The sequence below is a fragment of the Hibiscus syriacus genome, unplaced genomic scaffold, assembly GCF_006381635.1.
Source record: "Hibiscus syriacus cultivar Baekdansim isolate YM2019G1 unplaced genomic scaffold, ASM638163v2 tig00004035_pilon, whole genome shotgun sequence".
In the NCBI taxonomy this organism is placed as follows: domain Eukaryota; kingdom Viridiplantae; phylum Streptophyta; class Magnoliopsida; order Malvales; family Malvaceae; genus Hibiscus; species Hibiscus syriacus.
The window spans coordinates 184,005-192,028 of NW_024061993.1; positions in this window are offsets into that span (position 1 = coordinate 184,005).

Consider the following 8,024-nt stretch of genomic DNA (forward strand, 5'->3'; position numbering starts at 1 on the left):
TTTGGACCATCATTTTGAATGCCAAACAATTTTCAATAGAGTGACCTATAATTCCGTCATGATAAACACAGTGTGCTTTCACATCGTACCATGGAGGGAATGGTGGTTGTATGGGAATCAAAGGATAAGGCCATATGATATCTGCCTTTAACAGCGAATCATAGATCTCAACATATGGTACTAGCAATGGTGTAAAGGAAAGCCTTTCATTTTCTCTACGAGATCATTTGGATTCCGTTCGATTAGTGTTTGTTTCATCCTTCTTAACCCTTAGTTGGATTATCCTAACACTTTTCGAGGTATCCTTATTGTAAGCATTCGTATTGTTAACTTCGTTCTCCTTTTTTCTGTACATGGGTCTTTTGGAACTAGACCCATAACTTGATTCAATTTTGCCACTTTCTATGACATTCTCAATGAGTTCTCCAGAAAAGACCAGATCTGCAAAATTTCTGGTTGCGTTCCCCATTAAATGACTTAAATATGGAGCCTTCAAAGTGTAGACGAACATTACTGTGGCCTCTTTTTCTGATAGAGGTGGCTGAACTTGTGCTGCTGTGTCACGCCATCTTTGAGCGTACTGTCTGAATGTTTCACTGTTCTTTTTCTTCAGATTTTGGAGAGTCCATCTATCAAGGATCATATCTGTCACGTGGCGGTACTGCTCTAGGAATGCTTTTGCCAGATCCTTCCAGGATCTAATATTGGCTTTGGTCAGTTGAGTATACCACTTTAAGGCTGGTCCTGCCAAGCTATCTTGAAAGTAATGAATTAACAATTTCTCGTCTTTCACATGTCCTGCCATTCTGCGACAAAACATGGTAATATGAGACGAAGGGCATGTAGTACCGTCATATCTTTCAAATTCAGGAACTTTGAACTTGATGGGGAGGATTAGGTCTGGGACTAAGCTCAATTCACTAGCGTCAAACCCATAGAATGATTCAGTTACTTCTACAGATTTTATTCTTTCCTCTAAGCTCTTGATCTATCTGGTCAATTCTTCATTGGCTTTTTCTTTCTCATTCATCTCATTCAAATCTGGAATTAGATGCTTAGGATTAAATTCTCCTATCTTCATATTTGACATAAGCAGATTTTTGCTTGAAGATGCGGGATCCATTTGTTGATTTTCATTAAGTTTGGTCTCTTGAAGTGCTGAAGTGCGAGCATGAATTTGCACAGGTGTGATACCAGAATGATAAACTGGTTCCGGTGGGAAACCTAAAGGATACATAGGTTCCTGGTCAAAAGATACAGGATTTTCATGAATTTTCCCAATGGTAGCTTGCTTTTTGAGCATATCTTCTATTTTCTGCATCATACTGTCTTGTGAGTTTGCAATACTGGCTTTAATTTTCTCTAACTTCATTCTCATCTCTTCTTGTTCTTTATTATGCTGTTCTTCGAGACGTTGTATTTTATCCTCCATTTTCTTAATAGTTTGTCTAGTACCGTAGTGATGTTGAATTTCTCGTTTGGCCAGGATAACTGCGATTGAAAATCCTTTTTATATTAGTTTTTCAAATTTTAATTAATGAATGTTTATCTTAATGTAAAATAAAAATTATACATAAAGAAAATAATGCAATGAATAATGAATGTATGCAAAAGGTATTGATCCCAAAAAGTTAACTATCATAGAACAACTTCCATCGGCATACAAAAGTTTCTTTATAATAGTTCATAACTACAGATACGTCATAGATTTCCTATTAAGCTATATGATTTCCTTCATCAGCCATGACATCTTCTTTCCAAACTTAGAAACTGGATCAACGTGATGCTCAATAATTTTTGCTTCAGCAGCTAACTCCCCAACATATCTGGCAACTTTGTTCATTTGTACCATGGCCTCGAATACTATATTTCCTCTCTCTTCACTTCTTTATTCATAGAAATCAGTCGATTTTTGCCATTGTTCATTAGTTCCCTTGAGAGTTTGCTCTAACTCAGTGATTTTTACTTGACAACTGTGTAAAGTATTTTCAAGATCTCGGATTCGTCTTCATAGTGAAGCGTTCTCCTCATAACTCTCTTTAAGATCAGTAGGTCCTAGGCGAACCTTTTCTTGAAAGAATGATTCTTCAAGTTGCAATATGTAATCATTAAACTCTGAGTTTTTGTTTCTACATTGATCGAAATCTTCTTCCATTTTTGTTCGCGTTTCTTGTGTCCTTTGACTAAGTTTCTGGATTTGCACATTTTTGTTTCTACATCGTTGCATTCAATTACTGGCCACCTCTTGCTCTACTTCGAGTCTGGTATTGAAGTTCTTTATTTCCAACTCCCATTTTTCCTTTTCAATATCGAACTCTTCAATCCTTTGGCCCCTAACTTCAAGTTCAACAATCATATTGTTCATTTCAACTTCAAATCCTTTGAACATGGTGTTTTTCTCATCCTCAAATTTGTCAAACATGCCATTCTTCATATCTTCTAATTCTTTGGCTCGATCCCTTTCTTTCTTCATTTCATTCATAATCTCGCGACTTTCAGCTTTGTGTTTCATAATTCGCTCCCTTTTGTCAAGCTCAAGATCTTCCATTTTCTGTTTTCCTTTCTCAAGGCTTTTGAGTAAACGACTATTTTTTCCTTTCAACTCTTCTACTCGGCATTTCTCAATGTTCAATTCTTTGGTCTTCTGTACTGTTGCTCTGCTTGACCCTGATGCTTTCCAAGATTTGTGTAGCTCATGGTAATTCTTTTTTAACGTTCTGAACTCACCATCAACTTTTTCTTTATTTTCCCTCAGCATTGCACATTGTGCTGAATGAAAGTCAACGTCGACGCCCAGCATAGCTTTATCTCGTCTCATTTGCCCTAATTCTTTCGACCAACCTTCTGTTTCTGCTTCAAACTCAGCTTTTTGGATTTCAATCTCTGATGGAACTGACCGAATGTGATCTTCCATAGAGATATCCTCATTTTGATCTAGTAGAGGAATATTTTCATTTTTCTTGACAGACCTCCATTCCTCATAATCAGGAGTTAACATTACCTTCACTACTTTGGATCGAATACAAAAAGTTGTTTTCCAAGCTGTAATGACATCCATGATGTTTCTTTTGTAATTTTTTCTATGAAATGCGAACTCAGACGAATGTAATCCAACAGTAACAGGAACAAATTGACGACCCTCGTACTGCCTTATAACCAGAAGTGGTGCATATTCAATTCCTCCCCACAAACCGAGCAGCATCACCCAGTTGTAATCACCACATTTGTAAAAGAATTCCCTTTGAATTTTCCACGGGGCATGCCAAACGATATCGTCGCTTTGTAGATTTCGAAGGGCATTGATCCACATATCATTCGTGACTTCTTTCAACCATTCTTGCTCCAGAAACTCTTTCAATGGTGAGTAGTCCATACTAAAGCGACGGTATGAAACCTTTTCTATCCTCCAAAAATGGCTACAAATCCATACATATAACAATGGTGCACATCCCAAAAATCATCCACCTCCTAGCTTTCTGCAAGCGCTTAACGATCGAAAAGTCTCTACTAGAATTACAGAAGCAGGATTGACCCTTTTTTGGTAGCTGCTCGAACAAATCTACTACTGCGGCCTCAATGTATCCCAATGCTTTCGGGAAGATGACCATACCATATATACCCAGAGCAAAAAGATCAAATCGTACTTTATCATCTGGATGACTCTGAATAATTTCTTTGATGTTGGTCCAAGCAATGCCTTCACCCTCACCCTTTTTGTTTCGTGCGGGGTACTACCCATTCCTCTCGTACTCCTGCAATATTTGCTAATTTAACTCGGAAAGGTTGAGTTTTAACTGACCTTGAATAAATTCGATTCTCCAAAGCCCCTTCTATATGTAACAAAGTTGTATACTTTTCAATAGTAGGAACCAAATCCTCCTTATTGAAAGTGAAGCAATTATAAATGGGATTCCATAATTGAATTAGGGCTCGAAGCAAGTCATCATCAACTTCGACATAGAGAAAATATATGATGTCCCCGTAAGACTAGTAGAACTGCAACTTTTTATTTGAATCCCAACTCTCCCAAATGCCTCACAAATCTTGCATATCATTTCTTTTTAGCGAAACCAGAGCATAACTTGCCAACTCGGGTACATAATCATCCTGCAGACTGTCTCCCCCTTGTCTCTGTAAGTCCTCAGCCCATTGTCTTACTTCTGAGTTTGGAACTATTTGATTTGAACACTTTTTATCCATAGATGAAGGTTTTCCAATGAGACGATTAACTCGAAGATCAATACCTTTAATCCTTCATGATGATATGTAAACAAAAATAAAAGAAAACATAAAAGGAAATGAATTAGTTCAAATAATAAGGAAAAAAATTAATTTAATATCTACCCAAATAATTCTATTTAAACATGCTTTCTACATACTTTAAATAATCTAAATTCACATGCAATTTATTTAGCAGGGAAATAAATAAATTACAAGAAAAAAGTTAGAATTCATTTCTCCTTCGTGTACACCTATTTTGGACAAAATTTTGGCATGGATTCAGATCAGAAGAGTTTCTAGGGTTTATATATGCAGAGTTTCAGATCTAAGAGTAAAGGTACCCGGATTGTCCTTATTAGTGCCCTCTTGGGCTGCTAAACCCTTAATCACAGTCCACTATAGACTTAAGCAGATCGAGTTCAATTCGAGGGAACACATTTTCCCTATGCCTGACATGGAGAATAAATTCTCACGAAGACATAGAGCATATGAACCCCGAAAGCTACTTGCTAGGTCTGACACGGAGAATAAATTCTCACGAAGACGTCGCTTTCACTCCCACTTAAAAGGGACAAATCTAAAGTATATAGATTATGTTTATACAATGCAAGTGTTGTGTGTGAGGAGAAATGTTCAAACCTCTTACAAACAAATAAATAATGAAATTTAATACTTGAAAATAAAATAAAAATATTAATAAAATAATATAAATATTATGAAAATAATAAGTATATATAAAAATTTTGAAAGGAAAGAATTATAAATTAAATATATGAATTTTTAATTTCTAATTAATAGAGACAATTTATAATTGATTTTAAAGTTTGACCAGTCTCCAACAGAGTTGCCAAGCTGTCGTAACTGGTTTTTGCCTGGGTACAAACCTTTTTTACTTGGCGAAAAAATAAAATGAATAAATAAATGATTTTGATTTTTAAAAAAATATTTTTGGGAGTCGCCATTAACCTTTTTGAGTTAGGTAGGTCAAATACCTAAAAACAATCTTTTAAAATAGTTTTTAAGAAAACATAATTTAAAAGATAAATTGATCTGCGTATAACCAAAAAGTTTTAGTAAAGAAGGGATTCATGGTCGATTACGTTTAGGGAAGGATTAGTATCCCTATAACGCCCAAAATTGGTACTCATTAATTATAAATTCTATCTATTATTGGAAATTAAAAATTCAAAAATATATTTAATTCATAATCCTGTTATTTCAAAATAATTTTAAGAAAATATATTAATATATATATATATATATATATATATATATATTATTTTTATAAATAAGATATTTATTTATTTAGAAATATTAGAAAAAGACTTTTAGGTACTTTAAGACAACCCATTAAAAAATAAATAAATATTAATAAAGCATTTTTCTAATAATAATAATAAATTAATATATAATTTATAAAAATAGGATATTTATTTATTTAATAATATCAAAAAAGGACTTCTAGGTGCTTTAAGACAACATATTTCTTAATATTAAAAAAGAAATAAATATTAAAATATGATTATTTTTTAAAAATTAATTTATGTAAAATTAAAAATAGGATTTAATATATATATATATATATATATATATATATATATATAATATAAAAATGAGTAAATAAATGTTATTTATTATATATATTTATATGACTATATAATAATAATAACAATAATAAATAAATATATAAACATGTAAAATTAAAATATAAATAAACAATGACTAAAATAAATAAAATTAAAAAGTAATAAAACTTGTAAAAATAAATGAAAGTATTAAAATTAAAGACTAAATTATAACATATTAAAATTAAATACCTTAATTCGTAATTAATCATATAAAATTATAGGGACTAAACATGCTATTTTACCTTATTATTAATTTAGTGACTAAAATAAAATCATATTGAATTCGAATATCAAATTAAAACATGCTGGTCGAGACTAAAATATTATTTAACAAAATTATAATGGTTATTTTGGTTATTTTACCTAAAATATATATAACTAAATTAGTGACTAAATTATAATAAATAAAAATTAATAGACCGAATTATAATATATATAAAAATATGTTGTAAGGATTAAATTGCAAGTTTTCAAAGTTACAGTGGCTGCGGGAATAGTTTAGCCATGCGCAAAATTACACAAAGGCCCTTCCTTAAACGACGCCGTTTAAGAGAGGGTATAAATACCATATTATGGGCCATATTTTCCTCTTTTCTTTTCTCTCTCTAGAACTGAGTGAGAGATTTCTCTCTCTAAATTCCTCCAACCGGAGGAAGGTCGTTCATCGGCCGGCAGTCGTTTGTCACCGCCAATTCTGCCGTCGGCCATCGTTGACGGTGGTCGAATTTTACAAAACACCACCAAATTAAAGCTCCTACTGTGGTGGCTGTGAGGCAAGTTGATTAACGAGACGACCGTAATCAAAGAATAATCAAGCGACGGGGTGGGGGTTTTGACGGACTTTGGCAAGCTCCCCACGGTGAATGGCGGTGGTAAGCACAGATCGACCATAGGGGTTTTGGTTAGACGGTAGTGGTGCTTTGAATGAGGCCAATAGCGACGAAAATCGGCGGTCGACAAACAAAATCGGTGGTGGGGCAAGTCAAACCCCTTCCTCACTTCTTTATGACAAACGATGATCGCTCCGGGTAAATCAAGGGTTGAAATTGGGTCAGAGGATGTTGTCTGTGCTTATGGCGGTGACGACGCATACCGACGATAGTAGAAACAATGTGAATCATCGAGGAAAACTTAAGAACCAAGGGGATGTTTCGGATTTCATGAATGGGGTGTTCTAATTTCGGGGTTTTTAGTTATATATCCCAAACCAAAATTATTATAAATTATATTTATTAAATTAGTCATAAATAGTGACTTAGGCTAGTTGGTAGGGTGATGGTTGGCCATACACTAGGTCATCGGTTCAAGCCTTTTAACCATCCTTTTTTATATTTTTGGTGTCAGCTGATATTGTTGGTTTTGGGTAAATTATAGGGCTAGTCCCTAAACTTCCTATATATTCGATGTTGGCCCATAATATTTCAGAATTATCCATTTTGGTTCCTTAATTAAATCTGCAACACCACAATGAATGAATTATGAAATTAAATAAATAATCTATATTAGAATTTTGAAAATCAAATCCTCAATTGCAGTATAATAAAATATATGTTAAAAATAAACTCAAAAACTTGATGATAGTAAATATGATAAATACATAAAAAAATTAATAAAAATTATCAAAAGAAATAAATTCCAATAGAATTTTATCTTTAGGGTTATATTTGAATTTGGAATTGAATTGAAAAGTCAAGAGTAATAACTAGTAACTTTCAAATGAAATTTGAGATATGAAAGAGAAAATTGTATGTTAATTATATTTAATTTAAAGAGGTTTAATTGTTGAATTGAACAGTTATAAAAGTTGAAGAGGCTTAATTGTTGAATTTAGAAAGATAAAAGTTGAAGAGGTTTAATTTTTGAATTAAAAAAGATAAAAATTGAAGAGGTGTGTAATTGTTGAAAAGGTTTAATTTGATTTTGTTTTTAAATTTGAAAAGGTAAAATTTGAAAATAACAGTTAATAAAAAATTTAAAAAACTGAACAATTCTAATAAATTCTAAAAATAATTAACGTTTTTGTTTTTAAATTTGAAAAGGTAAAATTTAATTAATTTTTGGGCCTTACCTAATCAGTGAATTTAACGTTTATAAGAGGTTTATTACATTTAATTAAATAAAAACATTAATGAATTGTGGGCCCCTTTTTTGATTCTATTATTGAATTTAATAAGA